Here is a 19,163-nt window from a genome sequence, read left to right as displayed (position 1 = left end):
AAAATATTCCCTCTTGAAGGGCACTTCTATTGTTTCCAATGTTAAACAATCATGAATAAGCCTATTATCAACATCTGTGTGGGGGTTTTGGTGTGGACATGTTTTCATATCATTTGGGTAAATATCAAGGAATGTGAATACTGGATTACTCGATAAGAGTATGTTTAGCTTTTTAAGAAACTACCAAAGTGTCTTCAAAGTGGCTGCTCCATTTTGCATTCCCACCAACAACTGGATGAGTGTTGTCAGTATTTCGTACTTTAGCCATTGAAATATGGGTGTAGTGGTATCTTCTTATTGCTCATATTGGCAATTCCCTAATTCCATATGATAGTGAACATCTTTTCATATGCCTTGCATTCTGTATATTTTCATTGGTGAAGTGTCTGTTCAGATATTTTGCTCAATTTTTAATTGAGCTTTTGTTTTCTTAGTTTTGAATTTTAAGAGTACTTTATATATTTGAAATACCGATCCTTTATCAGGTAATATGTTTTACAGAGATTTCCTCCCAAACTGTGGGTAATCTTTTCATTCTTTTAACTGTCACTTTCACAGAGCAGAAGTTTATAGTTATAACAAAGTCCAGCTTATAATTTTCTTTTCATTTATGGATCATGCTTTGCTACCTAAAAATTCATTGCCAAACTCAAGATCACCTAGAGTTTCTCTTGTATCATCTTATAGAAATTTTGTGATTTTGTGTGTGACCTTTGATCTATAATCTATTTGGAGTTAATTTTGTGAAGGGTGTAAGATCAGTGTCTAGATTCAGTTTTTAGTTGTTCTAGCACCGTTAACTGAGTAGCTTATCCTTGCTGTATTTTAGTGCTTTTATTTCTTTGCCAAACATCAGTTGGTTATATTTGTGGGGACCAAACCTATTAGCTTGCCATATCAAGATAACTCTCTAACCAGTAGCTATAGCTACTAGCCAGGGCTATAGGTTCAGTAATAAGTACTGTTAAATGAACAAATGAGTGCAAAAAAAAATGAAAATTGGGGCATTTAGGCAAATACCATAATGCAAGTCAGCAGTAACTTTTTATATTTATTTTATTTATATCAGAATAAAATTATTTTCCAAATACCACAATTAGTAAGGACAGTGAAACTTCTAAATTCATGATTATATCTGTAAAAAAATTCAACACCTAATGATGTTGAAGAGTAAAGTTGGTAAAAGATGATTAAACTCAAAAAAAAGTAAAGTTGGTTAATAAATATAAAATGTATTTTTTGTGTGTTTATTTCTTTAGTGAGGATGTCGCTAACCTCAGTTATTATTACCCTTTGTTTGAATTTCCCACTTCTTCCTCTGAAAGTTTCAGTTTTGAGGAATATTTTGAATCTCCTGCTAAAAGAGTAGAGGTAAAAATGCTTCTTTATCTAAAGAGAGAAAACAAAGAGGATCCCTTGTTCTAAAAGGCCCCAGAATGAAATAAAACTTATGAGACATGCATTCATAGAAAAGTGCATTGTAATAGACACAAAGAATCCAATACTGCTTCATTTGTTATTAAGCTGTAGAATTTTTCCCATTGTCTCCAGGTTTACGATTATACCATAATGTATTAAACCTTCTCTACAGGTATTCTTTGCAGAAGCTGGTATAAAACGGACAGCAAAAGCATTTTTAAAATTGCAATGATGTTTGTTAAGCACTCTTAGACCCATCATAGGGTATTTTTCTTTTCTAAATTATAGTGCAGTTGACTGAATCAATAAATTTAAAATGAGAAAGAAATAGATAACGGTTTGCCACAGCTGCTCTGAACAACCAGATATATCCACAATAGGTATGGTATCAGTGGATTACATAAACAAGAAGAATGACAAAGGGATACTAATTCCTTAATGAATATGCAAGTATATACAGATGCACTAAAAATAACTGTCAAAATATATGTTTGACTTTAAATTATCAAAATACATATATTGTTAAGAGACTGAATAATTTCCTAATCAGTTGGATTTTTTTTTTTTTTTGCCATGTTAGTTGTTTCAGCCTTATGTTACCTGTATTTTTTAATGTGAAGGATTCAGAAATCATAGGTATTTTGACTGAGTGGTATTTTATTTATTTGGAAAGCAAACTTCAGCAAAAGTTAAATGAGACTGTATCTACAAAATTCTCTGGGGAGTTTACCAAAGCTAAAACATTATATATATATATATATATATATATATATATTTCAGCAAGATGCCAGCTGCTAAATGATGTACAGTGCTGATATTGTCCTTTTAACTTGTTAATGCTTCCTAAGGGCTAAGATGACTAATTAGTTTTGTTGTAAATACAAGAATCCACAGAAAGTCTTTGCACAGTGAAAAATGATATTGGAAATTACAGTAATTTTCTCTAAAGTGGAATTGTTGGTAAAAAAATAATTACAACAGTTGTTGTATAGCTCAGCAGGGTTTATTAAGTGTGATTATTCCCATTTTGCAGATTAAGAAAAGATATTATGTCCGAAAATGCATTGATCAAGGTACAGCTAAGTGAATTTAACCTCCTGACTACAGAGGGCATTGCACAGAGGGAAGCAGTGCCAACATGCTGTAATTCATGTGACTTCCATGCCTTGTCGAGGTTGATGAAATGGTCATTTTGAGTAATTGTAGAAAATGAGAACCAAATACTATTTGTGTTTTACCCAAATTTTCCTTATTGGGAGGCGTATTACTGGAGGGAAAATTACAGTTACTTCTATTTTAAGACCATGCACTACATTGATACTTTATACATATTATATCATGTAAACCTCATAAAAAATTATGGGGTTGCCCTGACTGGTGTAGCTCAGTTGGTTGGAGTGTCATCTTGTATACCAAAAGTAGTGGGTTTGATTCCTGACAGGACACATACCCAGGTGGAAGGTATGATGCCAGGCCGGGATGGATGATGAAGGCAACAGATCGATGTTTTCCCCTCTCTTTCTCTCTCCCCTTTCTCCCTCTAAAATGTATGGGGTTGATGTAATCATCTCCATTTACAAATGAGAGAACTACAGTTTATAGTCTTTGAGTAACTAGTTCAATCACATAATAGGCGATAGAGTGGAGGTTAAAACCTACACATATCCAACTTCAAAACTTGAATGTCAGATTACTACATATTATGCTATTGCATATTTCATTTATCATTCCTTTCTTTTCTTTCCCCTTTTCTTCCCTTTAGCTACAGTAAGATAGTCATTAGCTCAACAAATATGTACAACATATTTAATGCCATTTATATTCAGTATTCCATTAAGAAAAATGTATCATAATTCCAAAGATAAGACATAGTAAGTCCAGGTGATTATAAAATAAAAATTTAATCGCCAGAAATACAAACAAAAAATCCAATAAATTATGATCTAAGCAAAATACAATAATTATGAAGATTTTCATTATATTGCTTTGTCAATTTAATGTGTAAGTTTGGCTATAGAGGCCTAAAATTGTCATAGATCAAAAGTATTGATATCTCCACCCAAACCCTATCCAACATGATTTATCACAATTGATTCTAAGCATAAGTGTATGAAGACATATATTTTGTTTCATGTGTTTATTTGTTTTTTCCTCTATTGAGTTGATTGGGGTGACACTGGTTAACAAAATTATACAGGTTTCAGGTGCACAATTCTACACACATCATCTGTAGCTATATGGGTTTTTTTAAATATTGACTAGTTAATTTTCATATTACCTCTTTATTGAGAATTTCTGATTTACTTCCTTAATTTATAACAGCTTTAATTCCTGTTGCTCAGACAGCTTTTGCTCCAAGTTTTAATATATATTTATTTTTTGGCAGTGATTTAACTCACTCGTGCACCATACTTAATTTAATTTGTTTCTCTGCCACAAACACCATAATCCTCAGGCTCCCCTATTGTTTTTTATTTTGTTATGTTTTTCACCACTGCATGTTTTGTATTGCTAGACATGATGGAAATGATTTGTCTACATGATAGATGAATCATTATTTGAGACAATTTTCACAATAGTAGACAAGTCATACAGACTCCTGCTATTATGGCAACTGATGTGAATGCTAGTATCTGTCATGTAAGCCTTATTCTATCTCTTGTTTTGGATAATTGTTAAATATTAAACCATATGTTGGAAGAAAAAAGACTGCAGTGTGGTAAATCGGTGCACACAATAGCTTTAATGTAGAACAAAACAAGATAAAACTTTGAGGAAAGAAATAACATGAGTATTTGAAAGAACATATTGCTCTTTAGAAGCCATGTGGTCACTCCATGTGTCTCTCTTTGCTTCTGCCAAGTTCCTTAAAACCAATCTATGTTCTCTTCTTCTTCTTCTTTTTAATTTCAGTGCCTTGTCTATTTTGCATAATGATCAGTTTTAAATAAATGTCTATTGACTAAATCAATAAGGTTTATTAGAACGAAGCAAATTTGCTAGAATCAGTTATATATTTTTAAATCATAAATTTTCTTAGATCCTATCTCGCATAAGAAAGGAAATGCATTTTGTTTGGTTTGGTTTGGTTTTAGATTGCCAACTGTAATTGATTTGTAGTGAATACTTGGAGAAGAGCATCTAGTGTTTGGAAATTTTATAAAACTATCTCTGGCCTAAAAGGGAAAACCTTCTGCAACTTGGCTGAGCTTCTACTTTTGGGAGCTCTGAAGTTCCAAACTCTCATTTTACAAATGACGAAACAGAGGTCCATTGCAGGTAAATGAGTTGTACAAAGTCTCACAAACAGTTAGAAACAGTCCTTTCATGGAAACTCAGCTCCCCTAATTATTTGTATAATATTATTTAATTTATGATATTACATTATTTGCCCTATACTTATGAAACAAAATGGATTCATTTGAAATCTTTCTCTTTTATTCATTTTATTTAACACTTTATTTGTTATTGAATATTGTGGTAACATTACCTTACAAAACTACACAGGTTTCAAGTATTCAACTCAATAGCACATCATCTGCACACTGCATCATGCACCTTTCTCTTCTTTTCATGAGGGAGGGAGGGAGAGAGGGAGAGAGGGAGAGAAGAGAGAGAGAGAGAGAGAGAGAGAGAGAGAGAGAGAGAGAGAGAGATCATGTGAAGGAGAAACACTGGTCAGTTGCAAGGGACACTTTTCTCTTCTTGATGAAAATGACACACTTTCATTTTGAGTCCTCATAATTTATTCTCAAAGAAATATGAAAATCAAAATAATTAATTTACAAAACTCCCCATAATATATACCTACATAAAACTCTAAGATGTTTTAATAAGTAAGGCCGCCTTGCTTATTTAGCAAAGAAATATTGATTTAATAATTATACACTGAATATGGGAAGAGATAGTAACATGAATATCCAGTTCAATCCTTTTCAGTGTAGGTAAGATATTGGAAACTAGATTTTTTAAAAAAAATGTTCTTTCAGTAACCACTCTTACAGAATTACATTTCTAACTACATGAGGCTATATTAAAAGGACATGTGGGTGAAAGTTTTGAACTCCTTGTTGTAAATGCTTCCTTTCTAGAATATAGTGAATATATTTAATATTTAATAGAAGTGACAAGAGTGGGCATCCTGATTTTGTTTTAATGTTAAAGGGAAAATTTTCAGTTTCATCCTTGAGTATGATGTGAAGTGTGGGCTTTCTATATACAGTCTTAATTACATTAAAGTAATTGTCTTTTATCTCTATTGAGAGTTTTTATCATGAGTGGCTTTTGAATTTTTAAAATGCTTTTTCTGCATCTAATGAGATGATTATGTGATTTTTTAAATATTTAATTCTGTTAATATGTATGCCACTTTAATTGATTGTCATGTGGAATCATTCTTTCATTCCAGGGATAAATCCCATTGGTCTTGGTGAATGATCCTTTTGATGTGCTGTTGAATTTGTCCTGCTGATGTTTTTTTTTTTTTTTTTTAATATATTTTATTGATTTTTTACAGAGAGGAAGGGAGAGAGATAGAGAGTTAGAAACATCGATGAGAGAGAAACATCGATCAGCTGCCTCCTGCACATCTCCTACTGGGGATATGCCCGCAACCCAGGTACATGCCCTTGACCGGAATCGAACCTGGGACCTTTCAGTCCGCAGGCCGACGCTCTATCCACTGAGCCAAACCGGTTTGGGCTGCTGATGTTTTGTTGAGGACTTTTGCATGTGAGTTCATCAGGGATAATAGACTATAGCTATCCTTCCTTGTGATATCTTCATCTTGCTTTAATGCTAGGGTAATGCTGGCCTCATAAAATGTGTTTGGAAATGTTTCCTCCTCTCCAATATTTGGAAGAGTTTGAAATGATTGGCTTATTTCTTTAAAGGTTTGTAAGATTTAATCAGTAAAGCCATCTGTTCCTGGGCTTTTCTTTGTTAGCAGATTTTTGATTATTGATCCAGTCTCCTCACTAGATTTTCTTCTCCTTTATAATTTCAGATTTTCTGCTTTTTTATAATTTACTCGAGGCCTGGTGCACAAAAATTTGTGCACTCAGGGGGATGTGGGGTCCCTCAGCCCGGCCTGTGCCCTCTCGCAGTCTGGGACCCCTCAGGGGATGACCACCTGCTGACTTAGGCCCACTACCTGGGGGATTGGGCCTAAGATGGCAATCAGACATCCCTCTGGCAGCCTGGCAGCCCTCAGGGGATGTCCCCTTGCCAGCAGGGAGCAGGCCTAAACTGCAGTCAGACATCGTTAGCGCTGCTGAGGAGGCAGGAGAGGCTCCCACAACCACTGCTGTACTGGCAGCCATCAGCCTGGCTTGTGGCTGAGCAGAGCTCCCCGCTGTGAGAGTGCACTGACCACCAGAGGGCAGCTCCTGCATTGAGAGTCTGCCCCCTGGCGATCAGTGTGTGTCATAGTGACCAGTCATTCCCAGTCTTTCTGCTGTTAGGGTCAGTTTGCATATCACCCTTTTACTATATAGGGTAGAGGCCTGGTGCATGGGTGGGGAATGGCTGGTTTGCTCTGAAGGGTGTCCCGGATCAGGGTGGGGGTCCTGCTTGGGTGCCTGGCCAGCCTGGGTGAGGGGATGATAGCTGTTTGCATCTGGTCACACCCCCTTCAGGGTGGGGGTCCCCACTGGGGTGCCTGGCCAGCCTGGGTGAGGGGCTGATGGCTGTTTGCATCTGGTCACACCCCCTTCAGGGTGGGGGTCCCCACTGGGGTGCCTGGCCAGTCTGGGTGAGGGGCTGAGTGTCGTTTTCAGGCTGGCGGGTGACTGAAGCTCCCAACCTCTCCTTTTTTTTTTTTTTTTCTATTATGGGGTTTATTTACCTTCTATGGCTGTCACTGGAACTGAGAGCCGGCTTTAGCTCTGAGGCTCAGCTCCAGCTCTGAGATCTTGGCTGCTGAAAGCAGGTATCTGGGTTTGTTTGGCTTCTATAATTGAAACACTGTTGTAGCTCCAGCTCTGAGGCTGGCTGGCTGAAAGCAGGTTGCTGGTGTTTGTTTAGCTTCTATAATTGCAACATTGTTTCTTAGAGTGCAGCTCAGATTCCGGCAGCAGCAGGCGGGGAACCTTGGCTTCCTCCATCACTGGAGCAAGCAAGCCTCCTGTTCACTTCAGCTGCCTGGCTGCCAGCCGCCATCTTGGTTGGCAGTTAATTGGCATAACGCCCTGATTAGCCAATGGGAAGCGTGTCGGAGGTATGGTTAATTACCATGTTTGTCTATTATTAGATAGGATTCTTTGTAGGTTACATATTTATAGAAATTTATCCATTTCCTTTAGGTTATCTAGTTGTTAGTGAATAATTATTCCTATTATCACTTATGGCATCATTTCTTTCTGTGGTATCAGTTGTAATGCCTAAAATCATTTCTGATTTTAATTATTAGCCTGAGCTCTTAGTTTAGCTAAAGTTTTGTAAGTTTTGTTTACCTTTTCAGAAACCAAATCTTAGCGGTTTTTTTTTTCCTATTGTTTTCCTATTCACTATTTTATTTCTGCTTTGATCTTTATTTCCTTCTTTCTACTAAATGTGAACTTAGTTTGTATTTTATATTCTGGTTTCTTAATATATAAAATTAGGTTGTTTATTTAAGATCTTCTTTTAAATGTAGTCATTTATAGCTATACTCTTTCCTCATTGTACTGACTTTTCTGCCTACCTTTACTTTTGTTAAATTGTATTTTTGTTTTCATTTGTCTAAAAATATATATTTTTAAATTTCCTTTTAATTTGATTCAGTGTTTGCTCAACAGTGTTATTTAATTTCTACATATTTGTGAATTTTCTAGTTTTCTACGGTTATTGTTTTTTAGTTTCATTACATTGTGGTTGAAAAAGATTTTTAACCATGTTTTAATCTTCTTAAATTTGTTATAATTTGGTTTTCAACCTAACATGTGATATACTTTATATAGTGTTTCTTGGCACTATTTAGTGTTGTGTCACATGATCTTTATACATCCATGATATGCATTTGTCCTTTGCATTAAATCTTTTGTTTCCTTATTTATTTTCTGTCTAGATGCTCTATCCAATATTGTTTTTAATTTATTAACTGATTTTTAGAGAGAGAAAGAAAGGGGGTAGGAAAAGAGAGAGAGAGAAAGAGAAACATTGATTTGTTGTTCCACCTATTTATTTATTTATTGGTTGATTCTTGCATTGGGATGATGCTCCAACCAATTGTGCTACCCAGCCAGAGCTTAGATATTCTATTCATTATTAAAAGTGGGTATTAAAATCTCTTACTATTATTATATTTCTTCCTGCAGGTTCATGAATGTTTGTTTTATAGAATTGAATGTTCTGATGTTAAGTGCATGTATATTTTATTACTGTTATACTAGAGGTCCAGTGCACGAATTTGTGCATGTGTGGGGTCCCTTGTCCTGGCATGTGACCAAGGCCAATGGGGGGCTGGCCAGCCTGGGGGAGGGACTGCAGGAGGTTGGCCCCAGCAGCAAGCTAACCAATGGCTGATTCCATGAGAAATCAGGCTTCCTCTTCCCTCCTGTCTGGGTCCAGAATGTGGGTGAATCAGATTTGAGGCTGTCATAGCTATCAGCTGGTCACTTGGCCATTCCAGTCATTCTGGTTGTTCTGGTCGTTTAGTCTTAATGGTCGCTTAGGCTTTTTTATATATAGATCTTTCCGGTGAATTGACCCTATTAGTATCATATAATGTTTTCCTTTGTCTCTTGAGGCAGTTTTTTACTTAATGTCTATTTTGTATGATATAATTTTACCTAATACTGCTCTCTTTTTGTTTCTATTTGCATGCACTATTTTCCCCCATCCTTCCACTCTTAGCCTGTGTGTTCTTAAATATAAAGTGAATTTTATATATATTTGGATCTTGTATTTGTTGTTGTTTTTCAAACTATTCAGCTACTCTATGTCTTTTGAATATAGAGTTTAATACATTTATATTTAAAAGTTGTTGATAGATAAGGATGTACTAGTAACATTTTGTTAATTGTTTTCTAGGATGTCTTATCGTTTTCTTGTCCCTCTTTACCTCTCTTGCTGTCTTCTTTTGTTATTTCTCATTTACTTTTTATAATGGTATGCTTTTTTTCCTTTCTCTTTTTCCTTAACCTATCTTCTATAGGTATTTTCTTTGTGGTTACCATGAGGCTTATATAACAGATGTTATAGCAGTCTGTTTTAAGATGGTAACAGCTTAAATTTAATTGCATAAAAAATTTATACTTTTACTTCTTTTCCATCACACTTTATGTTATTGATTTATATCTCCTTATATTTATTGCAGTATAAAGTAGAATTTGCATTATTTTATGTTATACTAGTGCCCTGGTGCATGGATTCATGCATATTAAAAGGAAATTAATTAGAAGGTGGCCAGCGGGATGGGACTGGGTGAGACAGGCCAGACACGATCTGTAGCCAACCTCCCACAGTTCCTCCCAGGCTGGCTGCACCTGGGGCAGCGCAGGGGCTTGAAGGGCATCTGCGGAGTAAGTGGGGCCCCTCTAGCAGTTGGGATCCCTCAGCCTGGCCTGTGGGGATCAGGCTGAAACCAGCTCTCTGACATCCCCTGTGGGGTCCTGGATTGTGAGAGGGTGGTTCTCAGGTGATGCACCCTGGAATTGGGTTCCCTGCTCTCTGGTTCCAGGGTGTGTCACCCAGGAACTGCTGCTGCCAAGTCACTGCAGCTCAACAGCTCCTGTGTTGAGCGTCTGCCCCCTGGTGGTCAATGTGTATCATACCTACTGGATGGTCAGATGGTAGGATGGTTGCTTAGGCTTTTATATATATAGATAACCATTAAAATATTTAGTGGATCTAGTTATTAACACTTTGACTTTGCTATTATACCAAAATTGTGATTTATATAGTATCATTTAGTATTAGAGCATTCCATATTTCTCTATTATATACTTTAGTGAGTTTTATATTATTTAACATTCTTTCATCTCAACTTAAAGAATGGTACTTTGAATATATCATCCCATTAGTTCCTGGTCTGTAAGGTTTCTGCTGATAAATCCATTGATATTTTTATGATGACTCCCTTGCACATGGTAATTACTTTCTCTTGGTTTCAAAAGTCTCCCTTTGTCATTGACTTCTATTTCATTATAATGTGGATCAATGTAAACTTTTTATATTCTAAAATTTTGTTGCTCCTCTGAAATTCACAAATCTGGATATCCTTTTCTAACCCAGATTTAGGAACATTTCAGCCATTATTTCCTTAAATAAGATTTTCTCCCCTTCTCCCTCTCCTCTCCTCTCCTCTCTCCTCCCCTCCCCTCCCCTCCCCTCCCCTCCCCTCCCCTCCCCTCCCTTTCCCTCCCCTCCCCTCCCCTCCCCTCCCCTCCCCTCCCCTCCCTTTCCCTCCCCTCCCCTCCCCTCCTTCTGGAACTCCCATATGCACACATTAATTTGCTTGATGATGTCCCATAAGTTTCTTAGGCTTTCTTCACTCTTCATTCTTTTTGCTTCTGTGACTGAATAATTTCAAGTGGCCTTCAAGTTGGCTGATTCCTCTTCTCCTTGATCAAGTATGCTGTTGAACCAATATGGAGAATTTTTTGGTGTAGTTATTATATTCTTCAGATACAGAATTATTTAATTTGTTTTAGTTTTTATCTCTTTGTTTATATCTTAATCTTGTTCGTGTATCATTTCTGGACTTTGTTTAGTTGTTAATCTGTGTTATCTCCTAACACACTGAGTTGCTTTAAGATAATTATTTTGAATTATGTGTCAGACAATTCGTATATCTATGTTTCTTCAGGGTTGGCTTTTGGAGATTTATTTTCATTGTGCAATGTTTCCCTTATTCTTCATGTTTCTTGAAAATTTGTCTTAGTGTCTTGACATTTAAAGAAACAGTCATTCTTCCAAGTTTTTAAAGACTGGCTTTGACATGGTAAAATATTCACCAAGTAGCCTGACTGGAAATTCTGAGAGCCTCTCAAACATTTTTTTATGAATTTGCCTTCCCTGAAAATATGTATGGAGATGCACAATTTAAAAGATCATCTGGTTGATACAGTTTGGCCTGACAATGATGAAGTGAAATTGCTCTTCATATTTATTTCAATGTAGCTAGTCTTGGTGTGTCCTTTTCTGGGGTACTGTATCTTCCTAATCAGATTATGAACTTCTCATAAAGGTATTTTGGTTTGTATATGGTTGTTAAACAGTATTTCTGTGGGAGTAAAAATAATTGGAATTTCCTGTTTTATCATCTTGCTAATGGCATTGCTCCTAGCCTATTTTTTATAATTAGATTCTATTTTTGTTCCAAGATTGAATTCAAGCACTCTCTCTACTGTGAATGATCCCTTGACTTCCCAAGGCATTTTTACTCATTGCTTCCTTTGTTTTCCCATCCTAGCTTGTTGTTAATATAGCCTATTACCACCCTATATTTAATTGTTTCTGTGTGAGTCTGCCCCCTACCTAACAGTTTGAAATATTTACTCTTCAATTCTCACAATAGCTAGCCTGGCACAGAGAAAAAAAAAATTGTTGATGAATAAACTCTCCTTCCCAACCGAGTTTACTATTTTGCCAGTTCTTTTTTAAGTATAAAAGGTTATCCATTGTGGACACCTGTGGTGATCCAGGCTGAAATTGTCATACAACCAAGATAATAGATCTTTCACACAATCCTCTGCATACCCCCCACCAAAAAAAAATTTAAATGCATTAGAACACAGTCTTTCTCAGGATGTCATAAGATGGACTTACACTGTATTAGTGTGTGAATAGAGAATCAACACTTAGTTGATGTGTGTGGAATCACACACATCAACTAAGTGCTAGAAACACTTCTGCATGTATTAACAGAGCAGGGAGGAATAAATGGGCTTAGTAGAACAAATCATGTAAAAAGTAAAGGTCTGGAAGATTCTTCCAGACTTAGCTATAAACCTTACTATTAGAAAAATGATTGGCAGTTATAGTGCAAGGTTGTAGTTGACCAACCTCTGAATCAAATTGCCTCTGTACTCTTGGAATAAAAGAGCTATGGTAATGGAAAATAATGTATTACCAGCCTGAAACAAAGATGTGCCATCCAAATGAAATATATTTATATGTCAATGTTACATAGGCATGCGGATAACCTCTGAGATGCAAAAATATTATTACTTTTACTGATGGCAAGTTAGGTACTCTTTTATTACTGACTCAACCAAAATTTAACCCTTTTCCCCCAGTTATCTTCATATAGGGATAGTCAAATATGGTGCAAGCTTGAAGGTATAGCAACAAATGGGGTCATTAGAAAAAAATCCCCATGGGAGAAAAAGAACACAGAAGGATCCTAGATCACTATTCAGAACATTAAACCATGTCATTGGCATTACTCTGCCTGGACTGATTACCTAGACATAAGAGACCCTATAATCCAATCATCCCGTGCCCAAGGCCTCTAAACCAAATATATATTTTTATTGATTTTTTACAGAGAGGAAGGGAGAGGGATAGAGAGTTAGAAACATCGATGAGAGAGAAACTCCAATCAGTTGCTTCCTGCACACCCCCTGCTGTGGATTGAGCCCACAAGCAAGGTACATGCCCTTGACCAGAATAGCACCCAGGGCACTTCAGTCCATTGGCTGATGCTCTATCCATTGAGCCCAACAGGTTAAGGCTAAACCAGAAATATTCTGATCAATAACCTATTCTGAATTAGAATTTAGAAAATAATAATATATTTGGGGCTCTATCGAACTTTGTTTTATGTCTCAAGCATTTTTCTTTTGATACGAAAGTGTGTGTTTCCATCATTGTAACAGAATTCAGTGACCATGCATAATTCAAAAGGTGGGTCAGCTGGTTGCCTTTCAAAAAGCAATAGCACCTCCAAGGCTTCAAAAATGTTTGCTTTATAAACTACCCTCAGCCTGTCACTTACAATTTCCATTTTCATTATAAATAAGCGGCAAAATGTGCAGACTGTCTGTGTTGCAGTAAAACACAGCTGTTTCCATTTGCTCTCCCATCAGTTTCATTTTCACATCATTCTACAATGGAATTGAATTGAATCATTGCATCTCTAGTACAATGAGTGTTCTGCAGCTTAGTCGCAGGAACACTTAATCCTTAATTTCACTTTCTTTTGTGTTTCCCAATAGCCTAGAAATGGAATTTCAGTTTCCAACTGTGTTATTTTTAATGTAGAATATGTGGTCTTGGACACAAATAAACACCTGACCCAACCTCAGCCACACAAAATTAAAGAACCTTTGCTAAACTCTAAGTGTCAACATGTAGTAAGGTTCTTTCAATTCCAGTTAATTGTAGAAAATAGTATGCTTCCATGACTAGGAAAAAAGGTGGTTTGTATGTATATTATACAAGTTAGGAAAGATAAACATTAGATGTTAATTGTATATCACAATAAAATATGACTTGGTTATTATTACTTAATAATGACTGTCATGTGCATAATGCACACATTTAAAATATTGACAACCAATTTTCAACTATCCTGACTTAGGCAATTATTACTAACATAAATTATGAAAGTTAAGATTAGAGATATTAATATCAGTTCAAAGTTATATATACAGTGGCTAGAACAATGAACATGCTTTTTTGAATGAATGAGTAAATAGAGATATCAGGTAATAAGTTTTAGAGCTAGAATTTAAATTCATATACAGTGAACCTTTCCAAAGACCACAATTTTTTATCCATGTTTATGTCACCAGTTCTTGAGTTATTTTCTGCTCCATACAAAGTTGGTTAAGTTATGTGAATCTTTGTCCAAGTCCTGTGTTATTTCTTTGCCTGGTATCCGTATTCTCACAGACAGTATGAAATGCTTCCACATTCTCAGGTCAACCCCCTCCAAAGCTATGGGCCTTGTTGCTTATTATTTATGGACACTATTGATTCATCCTTGCCAGGAGGACACAGGGTCATAGGCACTCAGGGATCGGCAAATAGTTGCAGAGGAAGGTTGTGTGACATGAGTCTTGCTCCCGAGGAAATTGATGACTGGGTGAGAGTTCTAGGCACAGTAGCAGTAGCCTAGTTTACATACTGGACAGATGGCTAGTTAGGACTTTGATTTTACCACCTCTTGGGATTATTAAATATTGCTGCTGATGAGAATGTTTTAGCATTCTTACTCAGCTCTACTGAGGTAAAGATGCTTTGCTATATTGGGCAATCTTCTTGCTTAGAAACCATTGTTCTTGGTTCCCTTCACTGTCTTTCAAAACTGTAACCCCTGGCTCCTCACCCCCATTATTTCTTATATTAAAGATTTATTGCATTCTTTTAATCTTTGGCATAGTAACACTTAAAGGCATATCAGCAAAAGACAAATTGAGTATTAATGGCAGCATACAAGAAATAATAAACAAAAAATGTAGAACCCAATTTTGAGATTAGAGATTGAAAATGTTTCCTAAAGTGGCCACAACTAAAATAGATCTATGTCTATGGTCATTATCAGAGAAAAATCACAATATCTTCCTTCCTACCAATGAATGGCCAGTGGTCCCTACTGATATATTAAATGAAAAAATTTTTTTTCTAAAAGTTTAGCATTCTTAACTTACCAAGCTGGTTAACAACTACTGTTTTACAGGATTTTTTTTAAAAATGATTTTTACAGGATTATTTTCTAGAGCAGATTTAGGTACAGAATAAAATTGAATGGAAAGTATAGAGAGCTTACATATATCCCCTGTTGCTGGCCCACATACACAACCTCCCCCACTGTCAGTATCCTGCATCAGAATGGTACCTTCATTGCAATCCATGAATTGTACTGACTTACCATTATCATTCAAAATTCATAGTTTGCGTAAGGTTCACTCTTGGTGTTGTATATTCTATGAGTTTTTATTTTTTAATATTTTTAATGATTTCAGAGAGGAAATAAGGAACATCAATGAGAGAGAATCATTGATCGGCTGCCTCCTGCATGCCCCACACTGGGGATGGAGCCCGCAGCCCTGGGATATGCCCTGACCGCTAATTGAACCAAGACCTTCTGGTTCATGGGTCCATGTTCAATTACTGAGCCACATTGGCTGGGCTATTCTATGAGTTTTGACTAAAGTATAATAACATATATCTACCATTACAGCCATACAGAATAGTTTCACTGCCTTAAAAATTCTTCATGCTCTATTCATTCCTCCTTCCCCCTTAATCCATGGCAACCCCTGACCATTTTCTATATGCATAATTGTGTCTTTTCTAGAATGCCATATTATTAGAATTATACGGTATATAGCCTTTTCTGATTGACTTTTCTCACTTAGTAATATGCATTAAACGTACCTGATATCTTTTCATGCCTTTATAGCTCATTGCTTTTTAGCACTGAATAATATTCCATCAGCTTAATAGACTACAATTTATTTATCCATTCATGTACTGAAGGATATCTTGGTAGATTGTGAGTTTGGGCAATTATAAATAATATTGCTATATACATTTGTGTAGGTTTTTGTGTGGACATATTTTTTCATTTGGGTAAATACCAAGGAGTGTAATTGCTGAATTGCTTGGTAAGAGTATGTTCCATTTTGTAGTAAATTGCCAAACTATCTTTCAAAATAGCTGTGCCATTTTTTTAAAAAAATATATTTTATTGATTTTTTACAGAGAGGAAGGGAGAGAGATAGTTAGAAACATCGATGGGAGAGAAACATCGATCAGCCGCCTCCTGCACATCTCCCACTGGGGATGTGCCCGCAACCCAGGTACATGCCCTTGACCGGAATCGAACCTGGGACCCCTCAGTCCGCAGGCTGACGCTCTATCTGCCGGGAGCCGGTCCATGCTTGCTGTTTCAAGGGACCTGGCATATATGGCATACGGTTCTTAATATGTTTGCTCACCTTCTTGGCACTATGTGTTTTAACCAAGGTCTCTGAGAAAGGTTGTTTTCCCCAGGTAGGGATTTTCCTCTGAAGTTAGGGAGGGAATAAAACCCCTCAACTAAGTGCCAGGCGGGTAATTAATCCCTTTAACTACGAACAATCAGGCTTAAACTACATAATCTTTTCTCCCTGGAATGGAGATAAGAAACGCCCTAACCTTTGTAATAGAGATTGATAGGATTGAATCAACTGGTATAAATACAGTTGTAACAAGACAGAAACACTCAGAACTTAGAACAGAATCAAGAAGACAGAACCTACACGGAGCCTAGAGACAGAAGAACTTTGCTGGAGAGAGCATGCCGGAGGATCCTGGAGAGGGACTGGCCTCGGAGCCTAGAGACAGAGCCTAGCGGGAGAACATGGCAAGGGATCCTGGACTGAACCTGACTACAGAGATTGGCAGGAGAACCTGACTGGAACCTGGACACTGAACCTGACTGGAGAGCCTGGACAGAACCTGGCTGGAGAACCTAGCGAGGGAACATGGCCACAGAATTTCCCTGGAGATCCAAAGCAGAACCTCTCTGGAGATCCAGACCAGAACTTGGCTGGAGATCCGGGCTAGAGATCCTGGCTAGGTTGCTGATCAACTGAACGCTGTCTCCGTGTCATTCTTTCTTCGCCAAATCCGTCCACACATTTGGGGACCCCTGGACCCGCTGGGGTTGGACCCCGGCATCTATCCACTGAGCCAAACCGGTTTTGGTGCTGTGCCATTTTTGTATTCCAACCAGCAATGAATCAGAGTTCTTGTTGCTTCACATCCTCATCTGTATTTGGTATTCTCAGTGTTTTGTATTTGGCCATTCTGCTAGGTATGTAGTGACATTTAACTGTTGTTTTAATTTTCAGTTTCCTATTGATATGTGTAACATCTTTTCATATGCTTACTTGTCATCAGTATATCTTTGGTGAGATGTCTATTGAAATGTTTGACTTGTTTTTTTTAATTGTTTGACTTATTTTTAAATCTTATTGTTAAAGGTTCTTTGTATATTTTAGATAGCAGTTGTTTATTAGATATTTTTTCTCTTTTCATTTTCTTGACAGTGTCTTTTGCAGAGCAGAAGTTCTTAATTTTAATGAAGTTCAGTTATTCAATCATTTATTTCAAGGATTGTGCCTTTGATCTGGTATTTAAAAACCCATTGCCAAAACCAAGGTCATCTATACTTTCTTTTTTTGTTATCTTCTAGGAGTTTTATAGTTTTGAAGTTTACACTTAGGTCTACAACCCATTTTGAATTAATTTTATGAAAGGTCTGTGTCTAGATTTATTGGTATTTATTTATTTATTGGTATCTATTGGCATGTGGGTGTCCAGTTGTTACAGTATCATTTGTTGAAAAGACTATCTTTTCTCCATTCGACAGGGTGGGCAAAAGTAGATCTACAGGTGTGAGTATGAGAAATACAGAGTTTATTCTTATATTGTTTATTAATTATTGTGTTATTTTCCATACAAACAACTGTAATCCTGCTTTTGCCCCACCCTGTATTGCTCTTACTTCACTGCTAAAGATCAAGTGACTATATTATGTGTGTTTGTATCTGGGCTCTTTGGTCTGTCCTATTACTTTTTTATCCAGGGATGTTATGCTTATCTCATGCAATGCTAATAGAAAATACATAAGATAGCCATTATTACATTCATTTTATAGATGAAAAAATTGGGGATTTTGGGGGATAATTACTTTGTGCAGTATTTAGCTAAACTATGTTTAAATCCATTTCATGTAGTTCCATAGCTTCTGTTCATTCCACTAAACCAAATACAAAACTTATATAAAAGTGTTTGGGAATAATATACACAAAAAGAGGATGACTAGAATGAGTTTAGTGTTACTTAATACAAGTACAGTTGTTCTTTCTTTATTATTCTCTTGTGCTCTTTTATTTTAAATCTTTATCAGGGTCTGGATTAGTGGAAAAGAAGGTTTGAAAAATCTAATGCATGCCCTGAGTATTTAAATCATTAAAGTGGCCACAACTAAAATTTCTCCATATTAGGGCAAAAATTGTGTGAATAACTTTTCACATTAGCACATTTCCCACCTCTTTTCTTATGGGTAAGCTGAACTAAAGAAGAGACTAATGCTCTTAAGAAATTTCAAAAAGTATAAGACCAATTATTCTCTTTTATAAAGCTCTTTAAAAGCCAAAGCATCAAGGGAGAAAGATACGTTAGTTAAAAGAAACCCAGTTTGAAAAAAGAAAAAAGTATTGCTTGTGCTTTTACTTCTGATCTATTGTAAGGTATTCAGTGTACAAACAGTCATTGGGGATACTGTTTGACAGATGAATCTGTCTTTAAGAAAAATATAATCATGTTTTTAAAAATATCCTAAGAGAAATCAGAAAACTCTTTGTAAGTAATGGGAATTTATCTGAAATAAGATCTGGTAGAGTCCCATTAATATTTTTTTGAGATAAAGTTCCTTATTTCCTTATCCTAAATTGCACAGCAATAGAGGTTCAAAGGACCTGCTATTTATTTTCAAATAGTATTTCCCCTAATGTGATCGGAGTAAGCTGAACAGAAAAATTATATCTATGGCTTTAAAAGAATGTCAAATAGTAAGATGGCTTTATTACTCACACTCTGTCTTATGTGAATTGAGACTATAATGATTACAGATAAGTTAAAAATTTAATAATTATTTAATTGGGCATTTAAAAAATTTGCCTCTTTAGATATGTCTTATATGCTACCTGCAAGTCTATTTGAACATATTCAGAAACATTCTAAGTGAATCAAATACAAAGTAGATTAAAATAAAAGTGATTGTTGACTACTGGACTTGAGTATTAATTTTAAAAAAATATACT

This window comes from Myotis daubentonii, chromosome 9 (genome assembly GCF_963259705.1).
Source record: "Myotis daubentonii chromosome 9, mMyoDau2.1, whole genome shotgun sequence".
Lineage (NCBI taxonomy): Eukaryota > Metazoa > Chordata > Mammalia > Chiroptera > Vespertilionidae > Myotis > Myotis daubentonii.
The sequence above is the reverse complement of the archived record's forward strand: the minus strand, read 5'-3'. Positions refer to the sequence as shown.